Source organism: Helianthus annuus, chromosome 9 (assembly GCF_002127325.2).
Source record: "Helianthus annuus cultivar XRQ/B chromosome 9, HanXRQr2.0-SUNRISE, whole genome shotgun sequence".
Taxonomy (NCBI): domain Eukaryota; kingdom Viridiplantae; phylum Streptophyta; class Magnoliopsida; order Asterales; family Asteraceae; genus Helianthus; species Helianthus annuus.
Genome location: NC_035441.2, coordinates 183,388,389 through 183,402,760, shown reverse-complemented (window position 1 = coordinate 183,402,760; position 14,372 = coordinate 183,388,389).

Here is a 14,372-nt window from a genome sequence, read left to right as displayed (position 1 = left end):
GGGAACGCTCAGATAATGCAAAGATTCACGTTACCGGTGCGGAATTGCAAGCACTGATAGATAATGCTGTCGCCAAGGCTATGGATAGGCAGTTCAAAGAATCTAGTGGTACTCAGAGTAGAACCCGCTCAGTGACGCATGTCAAGGCTAAGACTCATTCTGGGGCTCATAGTAAGCCGCCGTCTAAAAAGAGTGAGCCAAAGAAAGTTGAGGGTGATAATCGTTCCTCCAACCACAGCAGCGTCCCAAAGCAGGAGATTGAGCTGAAGCATGACACGTACAGCAGGTCCTGTACGTACAAGTATTTTGTATCCTGCAAGCCCAGAGATTTCACTGGGGAAAAAGGAGCCGTCGACTGCATGACGTGGATTGACGAGATGGACACTGTAGTTGATATCAGCGGATGTGCTGATAGGGACGTCGTGAAGTACGTGTCCCAGTCATTCAAAGGAGATGCGTTAGCATGGTGGAAGTCACTCCTACAAGCTGCCGGTAAGGCCACACTGTACGGGTTGTCATGGGAACAGTTTGTGGCCCTGATTAAAGAGAACTTCTGTCCGCAGCACGAGGTCGAGCGAATTGAATCGGATTTTGTATCCTTAGTCATGAAGAACCTCGATTGTCAAGCGTATCTTACTACGTTCAACACGCTGTCTCGTTTAGTGCCTTACTTGGTGACCCCGGAGCCGCGTAGGATTGCTCGATTCATTGGGGGTCTGGCACCGGAGATTAAAGCCAGCGTCAAAGCTTCAAGACCTACTACATTTAGATCCGTAGCGGATCTATCCCTCTCCCTCATTCAAGACGTGGTTAGATTGAGAGCCATAAGGAGCTCTGAGGAGAACAAGCGGAAACGTGAGGATGACACCTCACGAAGATCTGAAAAGCGACATAGAGGGAACAACGACCACAGGAAAGGGTCGGGGTCTAGGAAAAGTGATCATCAGTCGGGTGAGAAACCCAGATGCAAGATTTGTAGGAGACACCACTTTGGGAGGTGTCGGTTTGAAACAAAATCCCAGTCTTCGGAGAAACGATGTGGAATCTGCAAGTCCACGGATCATAAAGCTGTGGATTGCAAGAAGATGAAGGATGCAACGTGTTTTGGTTGCAACGAGAAAGGGCACATTCGGCCCAACTGTCCAAAGTTTGCGAAGAAGGCCGAGGAAGGGAAGAAGACTAATGCGAGAGTCTTCAAAATGGACGCAAAGGAAGCAGTCCTTGACGATAACGTCATTACCGGTACGTTTCTTGTAAACGATATATTTGCTAGAGTTTTGTTTGATTCGGGGGCTGATAAGTCATTTGTAGATAATAAGTTTTGTAAACTGTTGAACCTTCCTGTTAAAACGTTAAGTGTGAAATATGAGGTGGAATTAGCCGATGGAACCATAGAAACCGCCTCGACTGTCCTAGATGGATGTGTTATATCCATTAGGAATCATTCTTTCCCGCTATCCTTGCTTCCCTTTAAGTTAGCTGGATTCGACATAGTGATAGGCATGGATTGGTTGTCGAGTAACCAAGCCCAGATTCTATGCAATAGAAAGCAAGTAATAGTTAAGACTCCGTCTGGTGAGTCACTTACTATTCAAGGAGATACCCAGCATGGATTGCCGGAGCAAGTGTCCATGCTCAAGGCATCCAGATGCATGCAGAAGGGATGTGTCATTTATATGGCACAAGTTACCATTGATGAGCCGAAGCCGAAGATTGAAGATATTCCTGTTATTTCGGAATACCCTGAAGTATTTCCTGAAGAGCTACCTGGTTTGCCACCGGATAGACAAGTAGAGTTTCGGATAGATATCATACCAGGTGCAGCACCTGCAGCAAGAGCACCATACAGATTGGCACCGACGGAGATGAAGGAGTTGAGGACGCAGTTGGATGAGCTTTTAGCCAAAGGTTTTATTAGACCTAGCTCATCTCCTTGGGGAGCGCCAATCTTGTTCGTTAAAAAGAAGGATGGTTCGATGCGTCTGTGCATCGATTACCGTGAGCTTAACAAGGTCACTATCAAGAATAGGTATCCGTTACCCAGGATCGACGATCTGTTCGATCAGTTGCAAGGAGCAAGTTATTTCTCCAAGATTGACCTGAGGTCAGGTTATCATCAGTTGAAGGTCAAGGAGGAAGACGTACACAAGACCGCGTTTAGGACTCGTTATGGACATTACGAGTTCCTAGTGATGCCGTTTGGGCTCACTAACGCACCAGCCGCGTTCATGGATCTCATGAATCGTGTCTGCAAGCCTTATCTAGATAAATTCGTCATTGTCTTTATTGACGACATCCTTATCTACTCGAAGAGCCAAGCTGACCATGAGAAACACCTTCGTTGTATTCTCAAACTCTTGCATCAAGAGAAGCTTTATGCCAAATTCTCGAAGTGTGAATTTTGGCTTCGGGAAGTCCAATTCCTTGGACATGTAGTAAGCGAGCGTGGTATCCAAGTAGATCCCGCTAAAGTAGAAGCAGTCATGAATTGGCAGGAGCCGAAGACTCCTACGGAAATTCGCAGTTTCCTCGGATTGGCAGGATATTATAGAAGATTCATCGAGAACTTCTCAAGGATTGCTGCGCCCCTAACTTCGTTGACCCGTAAGAAGATTAAGTTTGATTGGGGCCCTAAGCAGCAGGAATCCTTTGACATTCTGAAGCAGAAGCTGAGCAATGCGCCAGTGTTGACATTGCCCGATGGTATAGATGAATTTGTGGTGTATTGTGATGCATCACATACTGGCATGGGCTGCGTACTCATGCAGAAAGGCAAAGTCATTGCCTACGCTTCTCGACAGCTCAAGGTGCACGAGAAGAACTACACCACCCACGATTTGGAATTGGGTGCGGTTGTATTTGCTTTGAAGCTATGGAGACACTACTTGTATGGAACCAAGTGTATCATTTATTCGGATCACAAGAGTCTTCAGCATCTGTTCAATCAGAAGGAATTGAACATGCGTCAAAGGCGATGGATGGAAACTCTCAATGATTATGACTGTGAGATACGATACCATCCAGGCAAGGCAAATGTGGTTGCCGACGCCTTAAGCAGAAAAGAAAGGGTTAAACCAATCAGAATCAATGCCAAGCGCATTGAAATAAGGAATAATTTGAATGAAAGGGTGTTAGCTGCACAAAAGGAAGCTGTGCTGGAAGCTAACTATCCTGCAGAAAAGTTGGGAGTAACTGAGGAGCAGTTGTCCCACGACAAGGATGGAATGTTACGACTAAACGGACGAATATGGGTTCCAGTATATGGAGGACTTCGGGATGTTATCCTCCAGGAAGCCCACAGCTCTAAATATTCCGTTCATCCTGGAGCTGACAAGATGTACCAGGATTTGAAATCAAACTACTGGTGGATTGGTTTGAAAAAGTCCGTGGCCGAGTATGTGGCCAAATGTTTGACTTGTGCGCAAGTCAAGGCTGAGCATCAGAAGCCGTCAGGTTTGCTACAGCAACCTGAAATTCCCAAATGGAAATGGGAAATGGTGACAATGGATTTTATCACCAAGTTGCCGAAGACGAAAAAGGGAAATGATACCATATGGGTCATAGTAGACAGACTGACTAAGTCAGCTCATTTTCTACCCATCAAAGAGACGTATAGCTCAGATATGTTAGCTCAATTATACGTCGATAAGATAGTAGCGCTACATGGTATACCTATATCTATTATCTCTGATAGAGATACTAGATATACGTCACATTTTTGGAAGAGTTTCCAACAGTCGTTGGGCACTCGCTTAAATTTTAGTACGGCTTATCATCCTCAGACTGATGGTCAGAGTGAGCGTACTATTCAAACTTTGGAAGACATGCTTCGTGCATGTGCGATCGACTTAGGTGGTAGTTGGGATAAGAACCTACCACTGATTGAATTCTCCTACAACAACAGCTACCATTCCAGCATAAAGGCTGCGCCTTTTGAGGCCCTATACGGTAGGAAGTGTAGATCGCCTATTTGTTGGGCAGAAGTTGGAGATGTCCAGTTGTCTGGACCAGATATCGTCTTTGAGACGACAGACAAGATCGTCCAGATCCGTGATCGTTTGAAAGCTGCCAGGGATAGGCAGAAAAGTTATGCGGATCCTAAGCGCAAAGATTTTCACTTCGATGTAGGTGAAAAAGTGTTGCTTAAGGTATCACCTTGGAAAGGTGTGATGAGATTTGGAAAGAAAGGCAAGCTGAGCCCGAGATATATAGGACCTTTCGAGATAATCGAACGTGTCGGGGCAGTCGCTTACAAGTTAAACTTGCCTGAAGAGCTTAGTGCCATTCATAATGTGTTTCACATCTGTAATTTGAAGAAGTGTTTCGCTGACGATTCACTGGTTATACCGCATACAGATATACACATAGACGAAAGTCTAAAGTTTGTTGAAAAACCTTTGTCGATTGAGGATCGACAGGTAAAGAAGCTTCGAAGGAAGCACGTGCCTATCGTTAAGGTCAAGTGGGATGCCCGTAGAGGTCCCGAATACACGTGGGAAGTGGAATCCACGATGAAAGATAAATATCCCCATTTGTTTGAATAAATCTCGGGGTCGAGATTTCTTTTAAGGGGGTGAGGATGTAACACCTCGAAAAAATTTCGTCCAATAATGTCTTGACACGTGTCATAAGGTTCCGTTATGTGAAAACATACTTTAGAGGGACTAAAAGTGACAAACAGTGAAAACTATGGAACGTAAGGGTCCAAAGTGTCAACAATGGATAAATAGGCTCTATGATAACCCCACATAATGTTTATGACCTTTAACGGATGGTTCATGGATCATACGACGCGGAAATTGCCCAAAAGTGAAGTATTGTAAACTATAGGGGCCAAAAGTGTCAACATGTTTAATTTATACCTCTGAGTGAACTTTTGGCAGACCCGAAGCTTTGTATAGCTAAAATATACTCACTAGAATATGTGGTAAAAATTTCATGAAGTTTCGTTAACGTATGAGAAAGTTATGGCCAAAACCGTACTTAAGGGACTAAAAGCGTCAACGTCGAATTTAAGGGCTTTTCGGTTGAGCGCAAAGTTATCCGAGGGCATTACCATGTTGGTAAAAGTCCTAAGGTTCTTAAAAACCAAGTTTGGGGGTTTACGGGTCGAGAAAAATAGCCGAAACATCGCGTACAAGTTCAGGGGTCAAAGCTGTCAACAATTGAAAGTTGTTTGGCTGAAACAGGGGTCAGGCGACCCGCCTGGGAAAGCCCAAGCGGGCCGCGTGGGTTGCCCAGCGTGCAGAAATGCGAAAATGGGTTATTTGAGTCCGATTTTGGGTGCCTAACAGCTGGTTTCGCCTCCAAATGCACCAATGACATGTCTTGCATGCCTACTACTACAGGAACCTCGAAATCTTGGCTTTAAATCAGATTATTGATCATTTCTTGATCATTTTTCATTGTAACCAAGTGCTCTCAATATTCAAGAACTTCAAGCAAGCTTTCTGGAGGAAATCTGATCATCAAGGCCGACTTCTAGTGTCCACTAAACATCTTTAGGACTATTGTAAGCCTTCAATTCGTTCTTTAATCCGTTTTTATAGTGATTATTGCTAAAAGTCAAACTGGGTGTTCATAACCTTTGACTTTCTGATTAAACGGATTTCTTTCAGTAATTTCTCGAATTGAAACTTGTTATAGATTGGTATTTATGTGGGAAACAAACCCTCTAAAGGTTACTAACTGATTCCCACTACATGCATGCTTAATGTCGAGTCAAACCTATTTCTAAAAAGTCAACAGAAGTGATTTTTGTGAAAAATGACATGATTAATGATATAGATGACATGCAACCTGATTGATCATTGAAAATAACCTGTAATATATATAAGAATGTGTTTTAATCATCATCAACTCGACAATCTATAGTATAGCCACGAATCGGAACCGAAAGTCTTGTAAAACGATTATTTCGTAGACTATCGATTCGGATTCATACATGCATGTTCGAGATCTGTATTGGAAAGTATTTTTGACTATTTTTATTTTAGTTAAACTTTCTGGAATTTTCTTTGATTGAGTCTATGTTTAGCCTATTCGAATGTATGTTTCCGGTTTATGCATAAAGTTGACTATTTTGCCCTTTTTGATTTAAAACGGGATTTTTGGAAAAGTGAAAGGATAGAAATCTTTATTTTTATTATATAAACTTGCACCGGAAGTTTCGGATCAGTTGGTGGTCCAGATTGTGAGTTATGGCCATTAGCGTAAAACTATATTATAGATTTGCATAAACGGTCCTTTTTGCGTAGAACCCGTTTCTGGCCACGTTTTGGTACAAAACTTTTTACCAACTGATGTAATATAATATTCTGGGAATTTTGATGATTTTTAATTAATTTTTGGCTGAACGGATCCTAGATCACCTAGTCATTTCGGCTTATGTCGGTTTTGACCGTTTTAGCCATAAAATGAGTTTTACACATCCTTTTGACCCGAAACCTTTTTCTACTGATTTTATATGATGAATAAATTATTTTAAGTATTCTGGAAATATAAAAATCTCAGAATTAATTTGAAAACCCGAAAACACCCTTAAATCGCATAATTAGCGTTTTAAGCGCTTAGTGAGCGTTATACTTGTTTTAAACCTATAAGACTTATACCTACTGATGTAAATTACATATTTTCATATAATAACAGTAAGTATAATATTTTGAACTCAGGTTTCCAGTTTTGGCATTTTTAGCCCTTGTGAAATTACTAAATTGCCCCTACGGTGCATAGTTTGGTTTTAAATGATATATTTGGTATATGGGTCATACCCTACTGATATAATATGTTATATTAAGTATATTTACTGTATGAACCAGACCCGAAACTCAGATTTCTAATTTTATCCTTTTATTATCTTTTAAATGACCAAAATGCCCTTCTAAGGCATAAATTGGGTTTAAAACTATTCCGGGCAATATAGAACATAACTTACTGATATAATATCATATTCTAAGCATATTACTTCAGGGAACTTGTATTTGAATCATTTGGCTACCCGTATCGCCCTTATTGCGTTCGGTTCGGTTTACGTAACTAGTTTGCGTAAATTGACCGAACCGGGTCAAACGTCATCATTTTTATCTCAAAATCCAGAATGTATTTAGTATACCCATAATATACAAGTATTCAAACTTGTCGGGTCTAAATCACATTCTATCCGGTCTTTCGCTTAATCGTGCGTAAACCGTATCATTCCTAAAACTAACCGGTCAAAGCTTAAGCTTAAATAAAAGGCCGTTAGAAATCTAATAGGTTAATTATAAACCTTTGTTCCAGATTAGGAGGCCCGGTAAAAGCTACCACCACTTATCGTTTGTGTTACATACTTACTCAGGTAAATACATTTTGACTTATTTTCCCTATACGGGCTTGGGGTACGGTATTTAAAATACCGCTTGATCGGGCGCACAAGTCCTGCTCCTTATAGGTGTTCAGTCTTGAATAGCTTGTGCGACTTCGTTTAAACAGTTTTGTCTTACTTAAAAAGGCTTTGGGGGGTTATTGACCGTGTCCCGGATATCCTTGGCATTATCTTACGAGATGGCCACGACCAGAGCACGGGGTGTAGGCGTACACCCGTCGTGTATAACTCTTTAATGTGGTGTGTCAATTAAATCTCTAGCCCGGACAGTAGATCCCGGGCCACCAGAGATATAAGTGCATGTAATTCATTCACAAGTTTATATTATATAATTATCCCAAGTTAATAAAAATATTTATGCCTTGTGCATTTAAATAAATTTTCAATCATTTTCAAAATGAGTCAGTCGATTTGTATTTACCAGTGTAAACTGACGTATTTTTCCCAAAAGGTTAAGTGCAGGTACTATACGGAAATAGGCTGGTTGTTTCCTAAGAGCGTCCACTATAGTCTCGCAAGCTCGGACGACAAATATCTGTTGAACTATTTTTATCTTATTTTATTGATCCGCCTGTGGATCCATTTCAACTACTGTGATATTTATCATTACACTTTATTTAAAAGTTGAAATGTTTCTATTCTGCTTCCGCTGTGCATTATTATATTGTGTTGATTGTCTATGACAATGCCAACTACGTCACTGTACCCCACACCGGGCCCACCGGTGACACGTGGAAATGGGGGTGTGACAAAAGGTCTTTGAGGGGTTGTAACGGGGCTAGGCGAAGGGTAGGAATAGGATATTTTTAAAGTGACTAAGGTGATGAAAAATTCGATTTTTTATTACAAACCACTAAACTAAACAAGACTACAAATAAACATCAACTATGAGGCAACAACTTCCGCCTTTTATTCAACCAACTACTATCACATCTTTTTGTGTTTTTCTCAATGCTTTTTCATTCTTTTTCGCAACAGTTTCTGAAAAATATTTTTTTTTTAATACAAATGAATCACAACTATACAAACTTAAGATCCTATAATCGAATTTTCATCACACGGGTTTAAAAATAAAAGGCTTATGGTTATGGGCTAAGTGGGTTGTCAAATGAAAGGTTTAGGCTCAAATTGGGCGACTAGGGGACTTGTTTGGGTAAGGATAGATAAATGGTTTAAAAGGAAAAGGTTTACCTAATGCCTTAATCATTCTCGTGCTTGTATTCGGTCTATAGTCTCGAATGTATCAAAAGTTGCAAGTTCTACAATACGCGACTAATGGCCCACTCAAACAAAGAAACATGTGAATGTGAATCTATGATGTATAAAGGGCTCAAACCTCACGTAAAAGGGTATGATATGTGATATGCATACATTGCTGGTTCCTTAGGCGAATTATTCTCAAATAACCACCCGCTAAATACCTGATATGCTTATTAATTTGAACTTGACCATGACAAAAGACCAAATGGGTTGTGACATCCCTCGTTGACTTGGTTACTTGTGCTTTTGAGATTGCCTTGAAAACAAGATATTTTGAAAAATTTTTGAAATTTTCCCCCATCCCCACACTTGAGGTAAACATTGTCCTCAATGTGTAGTATTTAAATGAACGGGTCAAAATCGAAAATTTTTACTACTCCCCCATCCCCACACTTGAGGTACATATTGTCCTCAATGTGTAAGAACTAGAGTTTTTAGAGCACAAGGGATGTGACACGGCTATCCTCCCAAAAAATACACCCCGGAAAATAAAATACAATTTACAATCCACTTATTTGCTACTAAAAATCAAAAGATAAAAAGAAATGTATGCACCTGGTTTGTCGCTAGTTCCTCGTGTGCTCTTCATCTTTTCAACGAAGCGGTCGTCTCACGAACATAGTGTACCTACAAATCTTAACCCTTGTGTAGAAGCATGCTTCTCACAGCTATCAAAATTTGTTAGTTACCTAGTTCTACCACTTTTATGAAATTTTTACCAAGCCATACATTATCTTACTTTTGATTTTATGTGGAAAATATTTTATACTACAATAAACCTAACTCACTTTCGTAGGAATCACGACGGCATTTAGCATATGCACGCAAGCCCTTTAAACCTCCCGATAGCTCGGGAGGACGAGTCGGTCTCGTGAGGGTTATATAGGGAACACACCCACAAAGTTCATTTAACTAAGTAACAATTTAAATAATCAAAATGAGAAAAACGAAACTAAACTAATAATATACAACAACAACAACAACAAAAAACGTACCTTGCCTCTACCGCTGATATCTCTCATTGGGGTTCACGGGCGGGTTCGGCTGGTACGGATAACCAGTAAGGGCCTCAAGCATATCCCTATAGTTATCCAACGGGCTTGACTCTTGTTGGGGTGGCGGTTGGTATGGCATGGGAACAAAACTCGAGCCGACTGCTTCGGGCCAGTGAGGGATTGGATCGGCTGGCCCTCGCGGATGAGGAAGGTTGGGGTAATCAGTCCACCCCGAATGTTCAGCATATGGAAGCCCGGCTTGATAATCTCGTTGATGGCGTTCTTGGTCATGGAGTACCTTGAAATTGTTAATTGCCATCTGATTGGAGAAAGCCAACGCCCCCCATCGGCGTTGGTCCAACTCTGCCTGTGCATTCCGGCGTCTAGCATCCTCTTCCTCCCACGCTTGTCTGTGGGCCCTTTCCTCTTCTTGCAGCTGTATCATGCGTTCCATTTGAGATTGTTGTAACGCATGTTGCAGTTGCTGTTCCTCCAACTGTTTTTCCACCCTCTCGCGGAAAGATGATTGAAAACCCCATTGTTGTTGTGAGTACGCCCCTTGCGCCTCTTCCCATTCTTTCCGACTAGCATGGTACTCTCTTGCTTCACCAATACCCGCCGACACATTGTCGTAGATCCCTTGATCCGCACGGTTCCACAACCGATACGACGGTATTTGTCTTTGATTCACAAAATCTGCCACATTGGCAGAGATTTCCCTATGCTTTTTTCGGTACCTACGCCTCGGTCCCCGTGGACCGGAAGGATCAATGTCCTCCTCAACATCGGGCATCTCCTCATCGCCCCCTTCTTCCTCACCTTCTTCATCAACCTCCTTGTCGTTGAACCGATAGCTATCCCCTTGGTCATCTTCAACCGTGTGCAAATGCCCAAAAGATTTCACGGTTATATTCCAATGTCGCCTCATAGAGGCAAAGTTGAATTGATCAATGGGTTTGGATACCCATAGTGAGTCTTGAGGTAATGCGTTTTGTTGGAGAATCATGGCGCTGATCAATCTTGGGTAAGGAATCATTTTGCGTTTAAATGATTCCCGTGTATCCCATGTGTTAATCATAACAATTTGGCGCCACGAGAGCTTGGGCGTCCCATATAATAATGCATGCACCACCCGACAGTCGGGTGCCTTCACCGTCCCACGGTCTCCAAACCGTACCATGATGTTCTCCAACGAGATACCTTGCAATATTTTTCCCATCAGAGACAAATCTGCCCTTGCATTACCTGAACCCCCAGAACCGGGTAATGTATCCTCCAAGAGAGTCACTGGGTCAGCATCATTCCTCTTGTTATCCAAAAACTGATCATACCCATAATAATCGTATGCATCGACCCCAAGCGAGTCAAACCTCGCTATAGCATTCATATGCTCGACGGACATCACCATTTGATTTTTCCCAATGTTTCCAATCAACTTCCACATATGGGCTGGTCTATCGGAATGTTCAAAACGAAGAGTGGATAGCCACTCACAAACTGCCGCCAAGTATACCCGATTGGTAATGTCATCACACCAATCAATCACTCGCTCCCAACCGAGTTTCTCGAACCTCTGCACTATCCCAATCTTCCTAAACTCTTCGATATCCACCGTACGTTCACAAACCGCCCTGTCAGGTACGGGTTTCGAAATGCCCGTAACCATTTTCATCTTCCACATCTTGGCTTCCAACTTCTTGTTCTTGTATCTAGAAAGAGCCTTTGTTTTCTCTTCCTTCCATTTCGAAGCCGACCCACTATTCTTCGCCTCTTCCCAAGCCCAATCTTGTCTTTCAAGTTGACCATCGCCTTCTTCTACATTACTAAGTTGTTCCCATCGTCTTTGATAAACCCCAGAGCCCGAACCGGCTCCCGAAGATGAACCTTGACCGGAGGTCTTTGCCTTTTTGCTCCCACGCAACATGGCTACAATCATGAGACAAAGATAACAACAATTAGTACATTCCAACCTTCAACAATCTCATACTTTGAACATGATATGTAATGTTGAATTTTAATCCAATATTAGATGTAAAATCGCCTTTTTAAACTTCCAAAGTCGCTCATTTTATCATCTATATTGACTAATATGGTTATTCCTAAGATTTTTTTTTTAAAATAAAAAATCATGGTTCAACAATGTTCAACATCACTATTATGTTCAATCATGCCAAAATCTTAGTGTAATCACATCACTAAAACTAAGCATGCTCAAATCCCACCCAAATCAAGCAAACACCCTTGAATTTATGCTTAAACATCCTACATTATGATAAACAACCTACTCTTAAACAACAAGTCTAAAATTTCGGAAGAAATCACAACAATATATGAAAATCATGCATAAATGGAGTGAAAGTTCATACCTTTAGTGAAGATGGAGTGAAAGTTCATACCTTTAGTGAAGATTGACAGGAATAACCAAAGAAAAGTGTAAAAACAAGAACTTGGATGCACACTCTTCAAGAACCCTAACACACCCGTCCAGAAATCTTACAATCAAGCAAGAATTGATGGAATTGGTTATGGGGTTTTTGTTCTTCTCTGAAAATCACTCAAAATGGACTCAAGAATCAATTGATTTGGCGGAGATTTGAGAGAGTTATGAAGAAAAGAAGATTTAGGGTTTTAGAAGGAAGTTGGGGAAGGTGAAGTTGAAAGGCAAGAGAGAGAAGGAGAAGAACGTATGGATCTGCTTAGGGAGGAGTTGAATGGATGTAAGAATGATATGGTATGGTTTTTAAGTTACAAAGGAGGTTAAAAACGACTTTGGAATGGGTTATGAAGGTTAAAGAGGGGTTTGGGTTCGATTTTATGCGTCAAACAAGAATCAGCGTCGGCTGATGTTGGAGACACCGTCGGCGACGGGTGTGGTGACCGTCGGCGACGGTATGTGCAATTGTTGTGGCACGCGACGGCTTATCTTCCTGTCTACGGAAGAAATTGGGCGACGGAGAAATTGAGGGACCGTAGGCGATGGGAAGACATGCCGTCGGCGACGGCATCTATATATTCCATTTTTTAATTTTTCAATTTTTTTTTTTACTTTTATTAAAGGGCTATGTACACTAAAAAAAATTCCTAAAAATTAATAAAAATCTTTTTGTGAGTTTTTATGAGTTAGAATTCCTAAACAAATAACCGTTAACGGCCCTACCACCCCCCAAAAAGTCGTGTATTGTCCTCAATGCACCAAATCAAGTCTAAAACATACCTTGTATCTTCATGACCCGTTTGGAGTGCCCGAACTTCACACAATCAAGAAAGGTTAGTATGAACCGGAAACGATTCACATCCAACTACGCAAACAATTGAATAAATATACATAACTTTACAAAACGTGTTACCGGTCCTTTTACTTCACCTCATATGTTGGCACGCTTACCAAGAAACATACCAACTCCACATTTGCGTCCTTTTTCTCTTCGTTACCATCAAGGAATGATTTAAGGCGGTGACCGTTAACCGTTTGCTTCGACCCATCCTTCGGGTCCTTGATTGTAACATCTCCAAGTTTCCCGACCCGTGTAATCACATACGGGCCCATCCACTTACTCTTGAGCTTTCCGGGGAAGTATTTAAGCCTCGAATTGTAGAGCCAAACCTTTTGACCCACTTCAAACTCCTTTGGCTTCAACTTCGCGTCATGTGCCCTCTTCATGTCATCCTTGTACTTTGAGGCACACTCGTACGCTTCTTCCCTAAGCTCCTCCAACTCACAAAGCTTTAACTTTCGCTCCTTTCCTGCATCGTCATATTTCATGTTAACTTCTTTTATAGCCCACCAAGCACGATGCACAAGCTCAACCGGCAAGTGACAATTTCGCCCATAAACTAAACGATAAGGAGTGGTTCCAATAGGTGTTTTATGAGCCGTTCTATAAGCCCATAAAGCATCATTCAACTTCGTTGACCAATCCTTTCGGTCGGGTCGAACAGTCTTTTGCAAAATTTCTTTTATTTGCCTATTGGAAACCTCAACTTGACCGCTTGTTTGTGGGTGGTAGGGAGTAGCAATTCGATGGTCAACACCATACCGTTTCAAAAGTTTGCCAAAGTTAAAATTCTTGAAATGAGATCCCCCATCACTAATGATCACTCGGGGAACCCCAAATCTAGAAATTATATTTGTTTGAACAAAATTGCAAACAACGGTGTGGTCATTCGTTTTAGTGGCAATCGCTTCGACCCATTTGGATACATAATTGACCGCCACCAAAATGTATAAGTTGCCATGCGAATTAGGGAATGGGCCCATGAAATCGATCCCCCATACATCAAAAATATCTACAATAAGGATCGGTTGCATGGGCATCTCATCCCTTTTTGATATGCTCCCTAACTTTTGACACTCAACACAATTTTTAGCGAAGTTAAAAGCATCCTTAAAAATAGTCGGCCAATAAAGGCCGCTATTGAGCACTTTGTGCCCGGTTTTGTGACCACTAAAATGGCCCCCACAAGCAAATGAATGCAAGTGCATCAAGACGCTAGGAATCTCCTCGTCGGGTATGCATCTTCGAACGACTTGATCCGGACAAATCTTGAATAAGTCCGGTTCCTCCAACGTGTAATACTTGATTTGAGACAGGAAGTGCAACCTCTTCCTTCTATCCCAATGAGCCGGCAAGTCACCTGTAACCAAATAGTTGACAATATTAGCATACCATGGTAATATTCCAACTTTTAAGATTTGCTCATCTGGAAAAGTCTCATTAATTTCTTCACGGGAAGAATCCTCTACACTCAATCGA